The sequence below is a fragment of the Mixophyes fleayi genome, chromosome 9 (genome assembly GCF_038048845.1).
Source record: "Mixophyes fleayi isolate aMixFle1 chromosome 9, aMixFle1.hap1, whole genome shotgun sequence".
Taxonomy (NCBI): domain Eukaryota; kingdom Metazoa; phylum Chordata; class Amphibia; order Anura; family Limnodynastidae; genus Mixophyes; species Mixophyes fleayi.
In genome coordinates this window covers 17,680,332-17,695,014 of record NC_134410.1, presented here as the reverse complement: position 1 = coordinate 17,695,014, position 14,683 = coordinate 17,680,332, and the positions used below count along the sequence as shown (strand labels likewise).

Here is a 14,683-nt window from a genome sequence, read left to right as displayed (position 1 = left end):
TATTAACCGATTTTTTTCACCTGCCACTATTTGGCGAGTTTGCAGTGAAAATTTAAAGCGGCAATGGCTTTTAAGGCAAAACAATGCCTTTAAAGCCATTGACGCTTGAAATTTTCACTGCAAACTCGTTGAATAGTGAAAAAAATCAGAAGTTAATACATTTGTCCCCTAGAATGGTTGTCCTGTTTGCTTATGTGCACTCTCACAGGAGCCTAGTGAAATAGAGATGTTTATATCATTCTGCCACCATCATTACCTTAATTTGTTAATTGGTCATATGGGATCAATAAAAGATATACAAGTCCACAGATTTTGGATAGTACTGAAATTCTAAATTTATCTACAGATGAAGATTCAAATTATTTCAAACTGTTTCTTATGCAGATCAAGCATATATATAGCTAAAATATAATTATATGTTGTCATGTTTTACACCCTGTTGCCCCATGTCATGTGTCCATAAATCATATCACAATCTAAACGATACCCAGAAATCTATTGACAAATAAATATTTTTTGGCTGCTTGCTATTGCAGATACAAAGTCTCTCTTGTTCAGTGTCGTGTGTCAGTGGTAACTGTACTTGGCATTGATAACTATATACATGAATCTATAAGAAATCATCATTATCTTCTTGCCACTGGAGTATACTGCACAGGAAATCGAGATCTGGAGTCTTTTATAAAGTGACAATGACCGGAGTTATGCATATTTAGAAATCAGGTATGCACCTGGAAAGTATTCAAACTATTCACTATGTTAATTACTAAACACTCTAATTTTCAGAAAGGAAAACACTGGTACTTATAACATGTAATAGTGACAAACAAAAAAAAATTATATATTGTACACAATATGATTTTGCTGGAAAAAACAGTAATTCATATGATTACACATTACATTACAAGTCACATATTTCAGGAGTCCATAACTTAACCATCTTGAATATTAAGACGCGTTCTCTGTCTGTTGCACATACGATCATTAATATAATAAGGCACAATCCGCTAAGCAAAGGCATCTTTTATTATGGAAACAGGTATCAATAGTATAATCATACTTCCTTTCTCCATGTTTGTTTTGGTTTTTTTTTAGAATACTTTCAAAGTTACTTGCAGAAATTCCTTACACACAAGAAGAGCTGGTTATTAAGCCCTACTTCCACATTCCTGTATTTTGAGCCTATTAATAGCTAAGCTCAATCATTATTAAAACTCATCAGCCAGAAATGTGTTCATTTCCATTTCAATATTCTTTAAATCAAACTACACAGCTTCAACTTTCTTTCTTTGCATAAAATTACGTGTTACAGAATCTGCATTTATTTTATTACACATAAAGCACATAAGAGGGCATTTGATAAACATGGCAAGCAAATGCATGAGAACAGAAAGACAAACAAATATTAAGATACCATAAATTATTTGTGACCCTAGAATTCGCCACCAAATCATTGATTTTTATTAATTGCTCATTAGTGCAAGTGGGTGTGCATGAGACATTTAATATCACAACACTTCTTAATTTGAATAATTTAAATATAAAAACTAACAAAATGTTGTGGTCATGCTGTTTTCTGTGTCTCAACCTTGCACACATTGGGCCCAATTAATTAAGGAAAGTAATGTAAAAAAAATGAGTAACTTTGCACCTTGGCAAAACCATGCTGCATTGCTGCATTTTAAATTTACCTCCCCCTCCAGGGAGGTAAATTTAAAATGCCGGGACAGATTTATAGTTGGGAAGGGCATGTCCTAGATCAACTTTAATTTTCAGTGTAAAAATAAATCTATAAAGTACTTGTGTCCTACATGAAAATCAGCCAGTATTTTCCTTAAGTGCAAAATAATAAACTAATTTGCACCCCTAGCATTCCAACATGGTTTTATCAAGGTGAAAAGTTACTCATTTTTTGTTTTACTTACCTTAATGAATCAGGTCCATTATATGCCTGACAAACTGTTGAGCAGTAAAATTTTGGTTCAGCGATTAATCATTTCTCCTCTGCTTACATGTGACCCCATGCAAACAACATATAACAATAGCACCATAGGTACACTAAAAGGTCATTGGGACTAAAGTGGACTCCCAAACTAGGGTTTTATTGTTGCCCATAATCATGTACTACATCTCATGCATCCTGAGACTTAGTATAGGTATTTTTTCAGAGGAAGTGCATGTGGTATTACAAGGACCACTAACTAAGCAAAGTGGGCTGAGCAGACAGAAGGTAAATGGCCACTTCCAATTATTTTCTACTATGAACAGACTATATATCCTGCAGCTAGTGTATCATTGTAATTTCTAAAGACAGGAAGCATAAACATAGAAAATGAGATCACAATTGTGTACAGATGTGTCTTGCAAATCTTTGAAAGCGTAGAAGGTTCTGGTTTGCATGCAATCATGTATTTCTATATAAAGATAAGGGGAAAAGGGCTTAACACTGGTCTGCTGGTGAGATGTGTTTTCAGTAGACAGTAATGTTTTATTTAATATTTGGTCTGTCCGGCATGTGACATGTGCTTTGTTTTTAGCTTAATGTGAGAGATATACATTTTATGAACTTCTTAAAGTAATGCATTTTGTATAATTACTATTCCCTAATGAACTTTGCCTCACATTCTTATCTTTTCTTCAATATGTCTCTTCTCAAGAATGTGCACATCCAGCAGTTTCAGTACAGGGAGCCCACGACCCCCATTTGAGGCCTACGTGACTGAGATAAGACATCTGCTGTACATCCTGTCCACAAACTGCTGACCTGAACAGGATGCCTTCAGAAACCTTGTATTCCTTATCTTCTTTTGTCTGTGAAACTATGCATAAATAAAGCTACTCTGACTTAGGGCTGGTCAGAACCAGATACATTTTCAGCCCAACATCTGAACTTTGTCTGTCTCTCTATCGATCGATACCCACAAGGTATAGCAGCTGGAGTTCAGGAGAAAGGACCCGTTTAGGTCATCTCTGACAGTTTCAGTGGGGACTCGTCGCCGGGATCTCCAATACATCAGACCTCCCGACAACGGGGTTCTCCCTTTCCAGACAGACAGACGTTAATCCAGCGCTGGTGAGCAAAAAGCTTTATTTTTGCTCTTAGAGCTGTCTCTGTGGAGGGGGAATTATCCCAGCTCGAGGGTACTGCAGTCTGATTGACGGAGATCCCTGAACTCTGGCAACAGATACTATTAAGAGTATCAAGGTACTTGTGTGTAATCTGTCTTGTATTGTTACATGTATTGATATATTGTCTTCTCTATGCCATACACCTGATACATACACATGAATAACACCACAGAACTCAGTCAGATCACACATAGTTGACTCTGCAAATAATCTTGATTGTATACGTGATTGTGTTTTTTGATGGATTTTAATGAAAGTAGTCAGGAACATTCAGAAAGGCAGACCAGCTGCAAACTTGTTGTAAAGCAAGACAGGAACAAATAAAAGTTTTCTCATTCAAAATATATTGGACCATAAGGTAATCCCATTATGGGAAATAAAGGGTCCAAGACAGGAAAGAAATCCGAAAAGTACGGGGATCTAGACCCCATAAAGTATATGCGAAAGCATAAAGGCAAGGATTTCAAAAAAGGGATGAGAAAACTGTTCAAAGCTGCAGGGGTGTCTGAAAACCGGTATATTAAAGGTTCCATTTTTTAAAAAACTAATTAAAGACAATGAGAAAACACTGAAAGAAAAAGGTTATTTTGACAGATGTGTTGCATGGTGTAAAATGTCAGAAGAATTAGAGAATGACAATGATTGCTGTGATATGTTACAGTTAACAAATTTAAGTGACAATGATTAAATAGAAAATGTATCACAAGCTAAATGATATAATGACTAAAACAATGAATCAAGTAGGTTGTGTACTAAAAATGTATGTTTAAATGCTGCGCAGCTGAAGAGTGAGATGTGCCCCTCCCTTATCCTGTGTAAAAGATTTCAGTGTGTTGAGATAAGAAGCACTCTGTGTTTTTTTGTTATCTGACAATGTATGTAACATTGATAAAATGGTTCTTCCAAGTATGTTTCTATTTTTCAATAGGAAAAATATGTCCTGAGTGCTGATTGATATTAGCATGTTGAAGCTAATGTGTATTTAATCTAATGCTGGGACTTGTAGTTCCACAGCAGTAGGCTGGAAGATAGCAGTTAATTTTTCTTTCTCTGTATGTGAGTTTTATCTCCTTCTTACTGTGTGTGAGAGAGATCCGTGTTTGTCTGTCTTGACCGTTTTACAAGAGACATGTTTCAAGGTTGAAAAAGCTGTACAGTTGTAAATGTAATGTTTTTGAAGAGATGCAAAAGAAGTTTTAAAGTCTTTGGTCCGTCACAAGACTGTAAATAATGTACATTATCACTATTACTGGTTTCAGAACAAAGTTGGCTGGGGTCCAACAAGCCGTTTCTATATTTGAACAAAGTAATTTTTTTTATTTTTTTTTGAGAAAAATAGCTTTCTCTTTAATGAAGTTGAGAATTGTGGGAGTGAGCTTTACATGGAGATATATTACAAGCTGTTTTTATCTGTGTAAAATGGCGCTGATAAATGTTCTCAGAAATCAGGAGGGTTTGTTATGCCCATAAAGAATTGTTACGAGATAAAATGTCGTCTGTGAGCGAGAATTGTGAATATATATTTGTACTTTAAACATGGAAATCACAGAATCTGGAAATATGTGTGAATATTTGGTTTACAAAGAGATGATGAGAAAGGAGTGGCTTTGAACACTCGACCAGGTCTCGTCACTTTGACATTCCCTGTTTGTGATATTGGGGACTGCCTCTTTGAGGAAATCAGTTTTTCCTTGCATGGAACGCATAGCGTCACAGTTAAAGCTACAAAGAGAAACTTTTAAGCAAGTGTCGTATTAGCAGCTGTTCAACGTGAATTAATAACAGTTACTGTAATTCCTAGTGAATAAATGTTAATCTTTATGCAAAAGTTTTTTTCTTCACAGATCTCCAGCAAAAAAAGACCATTTAGGCAATCCAGATTGCATTGATCCAACTTCCAATGAATAGAAGTTGCAATATGTTTTGGTCAACAGCTGAACAAAAAGCAGCTTTTGAGCTGATCAAAGATTTAATCACAAGCGCCCCAGCCCTTGGGCTCCCTAACTATGAACTACCGTTTAACTTGTTCTGCCATGAACAAGAAGGGCACGCTCATGGCGTACTAACACAAGAACATGGGAGTAGACAAAGACCATTGGGGTACTACTCACAAAAATTAGACCCCGTCACAGTGGGAGCCCCAACATGTATAAAAGCAGTAGCAGCAGCCGCTTTATTGCTACAAAAAGTTGCAGACATAGTGCTGGATCACCCTCTCACCATTCAGGTACCACACTCAGTCATGGAAATACTGAATCAAGCCAGAACAAAACACATCTCAGCGGCTAGATTAACTAAATATGAAGTAGCACTACTGACACCCTCAAACGTTACACTAAAAAGATGCACAGTTTTAAATCTAGCAACATTGTTCCCAAGTTGCATGGATATAAAAGAGGGGAGTAACAGTATAGACGCTGAAGACACAGACAATACAGAGAGTGTTGAGACTGTGACAAAACAGGAAACACAACTAAAAACTTTTTTCTGTGATCATGACTGTCTAGCCTTAATGGATCTGGAAACTAAACCTCCCGGGGATGTTAAAGAGACATCTCTTAGCAACCCTGATTTACTCCTGTTTGTAGATGGGTCCAGGTACTATGAGGAGGGCTCTCCCAAAACAGGTTATGCAGTTACAACAGAAACAGATATTGTACTCCAGCAACCCCTCCCACCAAGTCAATCTGCACAGCAAGCTGAATTAGAAGCACTTATAAGTGCATGTCAGTATGCAGAAGGGAGAACAGCTAACATTTACACTGACTCCAGATATGCCTTTGGGGTTGCACATGACTATCAAAGTATTTGGAAGAACAGACACTTTATGGCCTCTAATGGTAAACCCATTAAAAATGCAGAAATCATTTTGAGGTTGTTTGCTGCATTAGAACTGCCCAAGGAAGTGGCAGTCATAAAGGTAAAAGCACACACCAGAGAGCAGACTATGGAAGTAAGAGGAAACAGACTAGCAGACCAGGCTGCAAGAGCTGCAGCAGACTCACCGCTAGTACAACACTATTTAGTGTCCACAACACCCCCCACCCTCCCTATAGATCTGGAAATGCTAAAAATCCTACAAAAGCAAGCAGCAGTATCTGAAAGAGAGGAGTGGAAAAAGAGGGGGGCGGAACACATAGAGGGCATATGGGCCACAACAGACAGACACTGTCTCCCTAGAGTCCTTTTTCCTACACTGGCTGCTCTAGTGCATGGGCCTTCCCATGTCTCAAAAGACGCAATAATTAACTGTATTCAGACACTGGATCGCGCCAGGCTTCAGCACAGCTGCCAGTAATCTGGTAAAGGCCTGCGCCATCTGTAACACACACAACCCTGGTCACACAGTAACAGTACCTCCCAGGGTGACACTGGCTGCAATGCCTTCCCCTCGCCCTATACTCAGTCAGGACAACACCTAATAAGAAACACAGGCTAAGCCCCTATGAAATACTGTTTGGGGGGCCGCCAAAGACAGGGTGTTATTTTCCACAATCTCTAGTGAAACACCAAGGTGAACTGACTAGTTATGTGAAAGAACTACAGAAGTCCCTCACTAACATACATTCTCGAGTTTTCTCTTCAATCCCAGATCCAGAGGATTGCACTGGAACACATGCCCTGGTGCCAGGAGATTACGTCTTCGTAAAAAGACACGTGAGGAGGTCTCTGGAACCACGATTTGAGGGGCCATATCAAGTTCTGTTGACTACACCCACTTCTGTGAAACTTGAAGGAAAGGATCCTTGGATCCACGCCAGCCACTGCAAAAAGGCTACGGTGACCCAGGAAAAACCATGAAGGGGAGTAAGGTCCTTTAAAATATTGTTTCAATAAGGGAATAGAATCCAATAGGGCTATAAATGAGTCAATATGGACCCCATATGGCCAAATACGCATTAGTTACCAAAATAAGAGTTTCCCTTTAGGGTCTGTCCCTAAATCACGCTGTCAAGTTATAGTGAATTTCACCCAACCTTATTTATCACACTGTAATTCTGAATGCAACCAAACAGTGAAGATGGAATCCGGAAAAGGTACTTTTTTTTTTTAAAGAGTCAGGAGTGTATAAAATGTCACTATGACAGATATAATCTCACCTGGAACGGCACACTGCCTGCCTTTGACAATGACAGAGCAGAAAATGACACTTCATGTCACTTAGGACAACAGGTATCTACATATTGCCTGTTTTATGATATCCCCTACCTTTTACCAGATGATGTTTATTATGTATGTGGACGCAATGCCTACAGGTGGCTCCCCCAAATTCAATAGGGGTATGCTACTTGGCCAGATTGGTTCCTGAATTCTATGTCATGACCCATGATGACCTCAGAGGAGTATTCAGGAATAAAAAGGACCATAGGCTTGAAAAAAGGGAAATTAAGACAATAGATACTGAACATATCCCTCTCATAGCAAAGTCCAAAGGGCACAATGTGGGTATTGGATTTGGTAACATCATTTCAATAGGGACATGGGGGTACATGGCAAACTATAATATGATATTAAAGGTTGCAGGACTTTTAGATAACATAACGGAAATTTATGACAAATCCTTTAGGTATGTTGGAAAAGAACTGCAGGCGATGAAAACCCAGTTAATACAACATCAACTTGTATTAGACTACATCACTGCTCAGTCAGGGGGGTACTGTTTGACCCTAGAAACAGAATACGGAACACATTGTTGTAACTTTGTAACAAATGACACTGATAATCCAGAAGAAATAATAGACAGGTACATGACAGAAGCCAAGGAAATGAAGGAGAAATTCAGGAAAGAGAATTTTGACCCCGATACGGTTAATGATGGCTGGTGGACATCAGCCTTCTCATGGTTAAATCCTAGTAATTGGGGCAAAGGTATTTTCGCATGGATTTCAGGCATTTTAATATGGATAGCTAAGATATTCGCTTTATTGTTGTTGCTATATGTCATTTTTAAACTAAGCTTATGTTTTTTCCAATGCTGTTTGAAAAGGTGCAAAAATGATCTCATTCTGAATAAAAAGTCTCTTAAAAGACATGTAAAGCCCAAACCGGTATCAGATGTTTATCTTGCCCTCTCTGAGCTTTAAGGCTCTTTTGTACTCTCCCCCCCTCAGTCTTTCCCATTTTCTTTTTTTATTATTTTTAAGAATTAGGTGTACATGAACCATAGACCTGATTGAATGTATCTTTACCATCCTCTAAGGGCCTATCAGAGGTTCCATTGAATTGAATGAAGTAGGTCGGGTGCAGGAGTGCTTCATGCACACCAAAAGGATAGGCAGGGCAATTATAAAAATGATAAAAAGAGGGGTTTATGTGAGAGATATACATTTTATGAACTTCTTAAAGTAATGCATTTTGTATAATTACTATTCCCTAATGAACTTTGCCTCACATTCTTATCTTTTCTTCAATATGTCTCTTCTCAAGAATGTGCACATCCAGCAGTTTCAGTACAGGGAGCCCACGACCCCCATTTGAGGCCTACGTGACTGAGATAAGACATCTGCTGTACATCCTGTCCACAAACTGCTGACCTGAACAGGATGCCTTCAGAAACCTTGTATTCCTTATCTTCTTTTGTCTGTGAAACTATGCATAAATAAAGCTACTCTGACTTAGGGCTGGTCAGAACCAGATACATTTTCAGCCCAACATCTGAACTTTGTCTGTCTCTCTATCGATCGATACCCACAAGGTATAGCAGCTGGAGTTCAGGAGAAAGGACCCGTTTAGGTCATCTCTGACACTTAAGGCAGCTACCACATGTGAAATTACAACAGTGAGTGGTGAATGAGAAGATTTCAAAACAATTATAGCAGCAGAAAAAGCACTAATATAAGGTAGGATCTAGGGGCTACTCAATGACAGGTGTACTGTTATATGCAATAGTATGATGTTTGTCCCCATATAACTATGTAAGTACTCCAAATGCCCTCCCCTTATTGACAGTAAAAAGATAAAAGCTTGGAGTGGTGTGAAGGAAGTGTATAGGAAAGGGCCTTATGGATGTGAACGTTTCTACTGCTTTTGTGTCCCTGAAAAGGCTTGACAATTGAAGCATAATCTGTTTGTGTATATAGTAGTGAATTTGCATTTTAGATACAGGCATAGATACAAGAATTCATTATTCCTTCGAGACCAAGTAACTAAATTACTCAAGGTTTGCACCTTTTTACTTGATGCTGAATGGGGGCAGTGCAGGTCTCACCACTCTTCTGCCTGATTCTTACCTCTTCTCCTCTTTTTCTTTTCTCTCTTTTTACCCCCTCTCTTTTTACCCCCATTGTGTGGACCCAGCTTGCCCCTTTCTCTCTCTTTTTTTTTCCCTCTGAGACCCTTCCTCCCCCTTCCCCCTTCTTTTGCTTTTTCTCCCCTTCCTTTGGCTCCCCATATAATGGAAAATACCAACAACTTGTATCTTTCTGAGGAATCCCTTAGGGAAGCTATAGGGTACCTTGGTTCAATAACAATGTCTACTAGCTGGAACATACAAATTAGACATTTTACAAATTTTGATTATTGCCAAAAGCAAAAGCAAAACACAAAGTTAATCCAGATCCAAAACCAAAACACGGGGGTCAGTGAACATCTCTAATGTTAACCTCAAATGCAATGTATAATTAATCCCTTTTTCTTTTTTGTACCCTCATTTTTATTGTTGTAGAAAAAAATAATAAAAAAAAATAAAAATTCATTATTCTCACACAGATATCATCATCATCGATTTATTTATATAGCACCACTAATTCCGCAGCTAAATCCATGTTTGGGAATTAAACTCATGACCCCAGTGCTGTGAGGCAGAAGTGTTTACCACTATGCCACTGTGCTGCCCAGATATATGTGATCTTATTTCCTCTCAGTGATCAACTAAACTCAAATGGTAGCTGTGAACAGAACCAAAGGAAAGCATAGATCCATGTCCTTTTCCTGCCGTTAAAACTGTGCTACTAAGTTACTTTATATTAATAAGATAGCACCAGATTCCTTTATGTAAGCCAAAAGTTGCAGATGATGCCATCTACTGTCTGAAGTTAGTATTTTATTGTATACAGATTAACGTCATAATATAACGTACATTTTGTAACACCTTTAATTGATTATTCATGAATTACTTATAAAGGTCCATACAAGTCCCTGTATCGCTCACTTTAATTTTAGCCTTTATTGCAATAATATATACAGTTCTATCCTCTAACTAAACTTGAACTTTGGTTAGAGTTTTCTTATAAAGGAAACTAAGCAGGCTTTAGTTTCAGAGATGTTTACCTCGCCTTAATTAATTTAATCATAATTTAAATTTGATTACTTAGTTACTGCTCCAATTATTCTAAATTGTTTCAAATTAATTTGTGGGTAGAAGTGCCGATTTGCAGTGCAGAGTAGCTATTCGTACTTTGCAAATACTTTGAATACCTTAATAAATATTTCACATAGTTTTGGCATTAGCACGTTTTTGAAAGTAAGCTGTAGATGAGAGAACAGGAGCAGATCTAGAGGAACAATTGGAAAAGGAGAGCAGATAAAGGATATAAAACAGGAGAAAGCTAGGTAGATGATGGGCATGCTGGTGCTTGAAGTACTAAAAGCAGCAGCATACCCATGGCTGTCAGGGCATGTTGGCAATACAGTGTGAAGCGGGACATACCTCCCAACTGTCCTTCAAGTGAGACCAAATCCTGACTAAGCAAGACAGTCACCCAAATTCGGGACTCCTCTATCAGATTCAGGACAGTTGTCAGACTGTCCTGCTCTCTCCTAGATGTTCTTGTCATTTTCACTAGATGTGGCTGCTGGTGTCTTTAGATCAGTTGCTGCTTGTCTAGATTCTGGAATGGTGGAGGCCCTATTTGGAAAAAAATGGGTATAAGAAATTTAGAAAACTCCAACCAGCCTCGCTGTTAAATCAACACCCAAGTTTTATAATAAAGCCTCCCTCCAGTCCAAAATTAAAATAATAGTATTCACATTTGGTAAATAGATCTCTTTCTCTCCAACTATTGAATTTATAGCATGCACATTTAATAAATAAACATATATTTCCCCCGAACATTAAACAGTATTCCCATTTAATAAACAAACCAATTTCCCTCCCACCAAACAGCCCCAGCAATAAATCAAAGAGCATTTATGTTTAATAAATATAACCATTTCCCACAACCATCCCAGGCATTAAATAATTGATAATCACATTTAATAAAGAGACCTAATTTTTAATTAATAGCTTTCAAACCACCCCAGCATTAAATTAAAGGTCAAATCACCCCACCTTAACTTCATAGGCCCCACTATAAAATTGCCCCACCACCCAGAATAAAATAGCACCCATAATTAGCCCCCAACCTGCACTCCACCATAAAATTAATAGTCTACCTCCCACATTATATTAAGAACCCCCTTCCCTCACACATTATATTAATATACTGGCCCCCTCACACACACACACACATTAAAATACTAGCCTACTCACACGGACAATAAACTGCGTCCCCCCCACACACTATATTGTGCCCTCGTCACACACAATATACTGGACCCCTCAAACACACACACAACATACTGGCACACACACAATATATAGTGGCCCCCTCACACACACGAACATGCGCACACACACACGCGCACACACACACACATATAATGGAGTGGTACACACATAAACACACCACACCACACACACACACACACACACAGACAATGTTAGTATCACAGACAACCTGCACATTCAGGGAGTGGTAGTGATAGTGATTAATGAAAACCTCTGCCCTGTGGTGAGGTGGTCTCAGCCCCATATGAGTGCAATATATAGCTCCCAAAACATTTGGTGTGCCCGAGAGCCTATAGAAAGCTACATTTAGCTCATGCCACTGTGGCTCCTGGCTGGGGAAGCAGATATATCTAGGGTAAACTCTTTTAAGAGCTTTTAAGGGCAACTAAGACCTGTCCAAAATGTCTGGAAAACATAGGCTGCATTGTGCCAATTACTCTGGAGGACACTGATTGAAAGGAACCTGTGGCCAAAAAGTGAACTGCACACAGAAGTTTGTGTAGTCCTGAAACTGCATTAGAGCTCCAAATCATGCTTCACTTGCTCATAAAGTCTCAGCAGGTTACTGGGTTTCAGGCGAAACATTTGTACTATGTCCACATCAGCCAAAGAGTCCAGTTTCAAACCCACTGTAAATGCACGTGGATTGCGTGGTCTGCGCAGGCCCTGCTGAACAGATGCCAACTGCTGTCCATCCTCCTCCTTCCGCTTTCTGCCTCCATCAAATGAAAAGCTGCAAACATACACTGGCAAGAATGCACCACATTCCCTGCAAAAGCCATTCTCCAACAAACCCACACCTGAAAACATTTGCTGGACTCTTTTTATAAGCATCATGATTAACTGCTGCCCAATAGACTCTGATTGACTTTGATTTCTTCATTCAGAAACACCTTTTTGGCTTGGGACATTTGGATTCAATTAACATTATATTATGGGTTCACTATGTAATGGCACATTGTGCATCATTAATATTTACACCCTCCATTAATATTATTGCCCATTTTTATTTTCAATATATATCTACTATTATTTTTTTATTAACAAATTCATTTAAAAACAAAAAGGGGGGAAAAAAACATTTAACAATTACCCGGAAATGACATTACACTTTGGCCATTTACTTTATAAAGTCATATTGGAGGAATCATTGAACATGAAATGGGGCTTTCTCTTATGTTCCAAATGGCAAAATAGTGGAAACAGGATTCTGTTTGAGTTATCTCGCCGTTCACAACCACCTCTTTCATTTTGGCCTTTTTGGATGGCTATTTTGCGGCGGATTTGAAAACCCCAGCTTAGTAAATCCGACTGTTTGTATGTTCATCATTGTTAAAATCGAGATGGCGGATTGTAAAGTGGTGCTTTTGAAAAAACTAGCCAAAAAGTGGCGGGTTGAGCAAACCGCCCTTTAGTAAATCTAGCCCTGAGGCTGAAAAACAACTTGGGCACTCACAGAATACTGAGGTGAGTCTAAGAAGGGTATCCATGAGTGCTATACGTGAGTCTGAGGTTCCAGATTCTGAAACTGTCTTTCCAGAGCAGCCTTCTTATAAAAAATGTTAATATTTGAAAATGGGAGGATTAGTTGTAGTAATGATAAAGATGATTTAGGGATAAAAATTGAGGATTCAACTTTGGAACTTGCAAAGGTGAAAGATGATGAGGGGGAGGATGGAGGATGATTGTATTGAAGTAAGGCAGCCACTAATGGTGCCAACTCATGCCCATGATAAGCACTTAATCATGCCAGGGCATAAGATGAAAAAAAGCACCACTTCTGTTTGGAAATATTTTTATCCCAACCCAGACAACATTTGTTAAGGCATCTGTAGATTTGGTCAGGATAAAATAAGTAGAGGTAGGGAGGTTGATCATCTAAGCACCTACTCCCTGTTACGTCATTTGCAGCGAGTGCATTCAAGTCGTTGCAAATTGTATATAGGAGCAAGCAACCCAGAACCAGGTGGCAGCCATTCACATAGATACCTCATGAAATCCTCTCCAGCGTCAACACCTCATTATTACTATGTAGTCCAGCATCCAATTTTCTAATTAAAACTGACTCCCCTAATGCAATCCATGATTCCCAAGCGACATCCTTGCACACTCCAGCTGCTGGGGGTGATACATCTATACAGAAAAAGGGGATCAAGAAGCATTTTCCAAAATTGTCTGTGAAGCAAGCATTTGAAAGAGGAACCAAATATGGCAACCAGCATCCTGCTGCACAGCAGATCACTAAAGGCATGACAGCTATGATAGCATTGGATGTGTGTCCAATTTCCTCCATCAATGCATCAGGTTTTAGCCAATTAGTTGATGCCATGTGTCCACGCTACCAAATTCTGTCTTGATTCCAGAATTCAGCTGCAAAAAAATCATCTGCCACGCCACTAGCTGAAGCAAGAGGCAGTAACAAGGTGGAATTCCACACTTTATATGCTTCAGCGATTAGAGGAACAGCATTTACCATCAAGACCTACACATAAAGCCATGAGATAGAAAGAGGGAGAAAAGGTTACCTTACTCAAGCACACTGGAGAATTCTTTCAGTTTTATGCAAACTACTCAGACCATTTGAAATTGTAACAAATGAAGTGAGCTCAAACATTGTCAGGTCATACCCTTAATCAAACTTCTGGAAAAGCAGCTGAAGAAGCTGAAGGAGGAGTTGAAAGTAAGTGATTTTGCAAAGCATCTTTCTTTATTCACTTCGCCAGGACCCAAGGGTTTGCAGCATCTTCAAAGTGGATCGCTACATTTTGGAAACCACTCTTGATTCTAGGTTTAAGTCATATGTAATGTCATTATTTCTAATTTACACAAATCTTTACAGTTGCAAACAGCTCCTTGTAAGCAAGCTTTGACTCAATTTGCACATGACACGACTCCTGCTTCAGCTTCTCCTACAAATACCACTGCCAGAAGAAAACTTTTCTAAGAGATATCTGGTCAGGCTTAAAAGAAGTGCCCAAATATATTGACACCTCTACCATATCTTAA

At 38.7% G+C, this 14,683-nt stretch overlaps 1 long non-coding RNA gene across 1 annotated transcript; it reads left to right on the top strand.

The window, feature by feature from the left end:
• Window positions 1-2,931: 2,931 nt before the first annotated feature.
• On the top strand, window positions 2,932-8,783 carry LOC142102103 (uncharacterized). The gene is made up of 2 exons (XR_012679204.1): window positions 2,932-3,205; window positions 6,722-8,783. It is a non-coding gene; the product is annotated as an uncharacterized LOC142102103 (long non-coding RNA).
• Window positions 8,784-14,683: the final 5,900 nt, after the last annotated feature.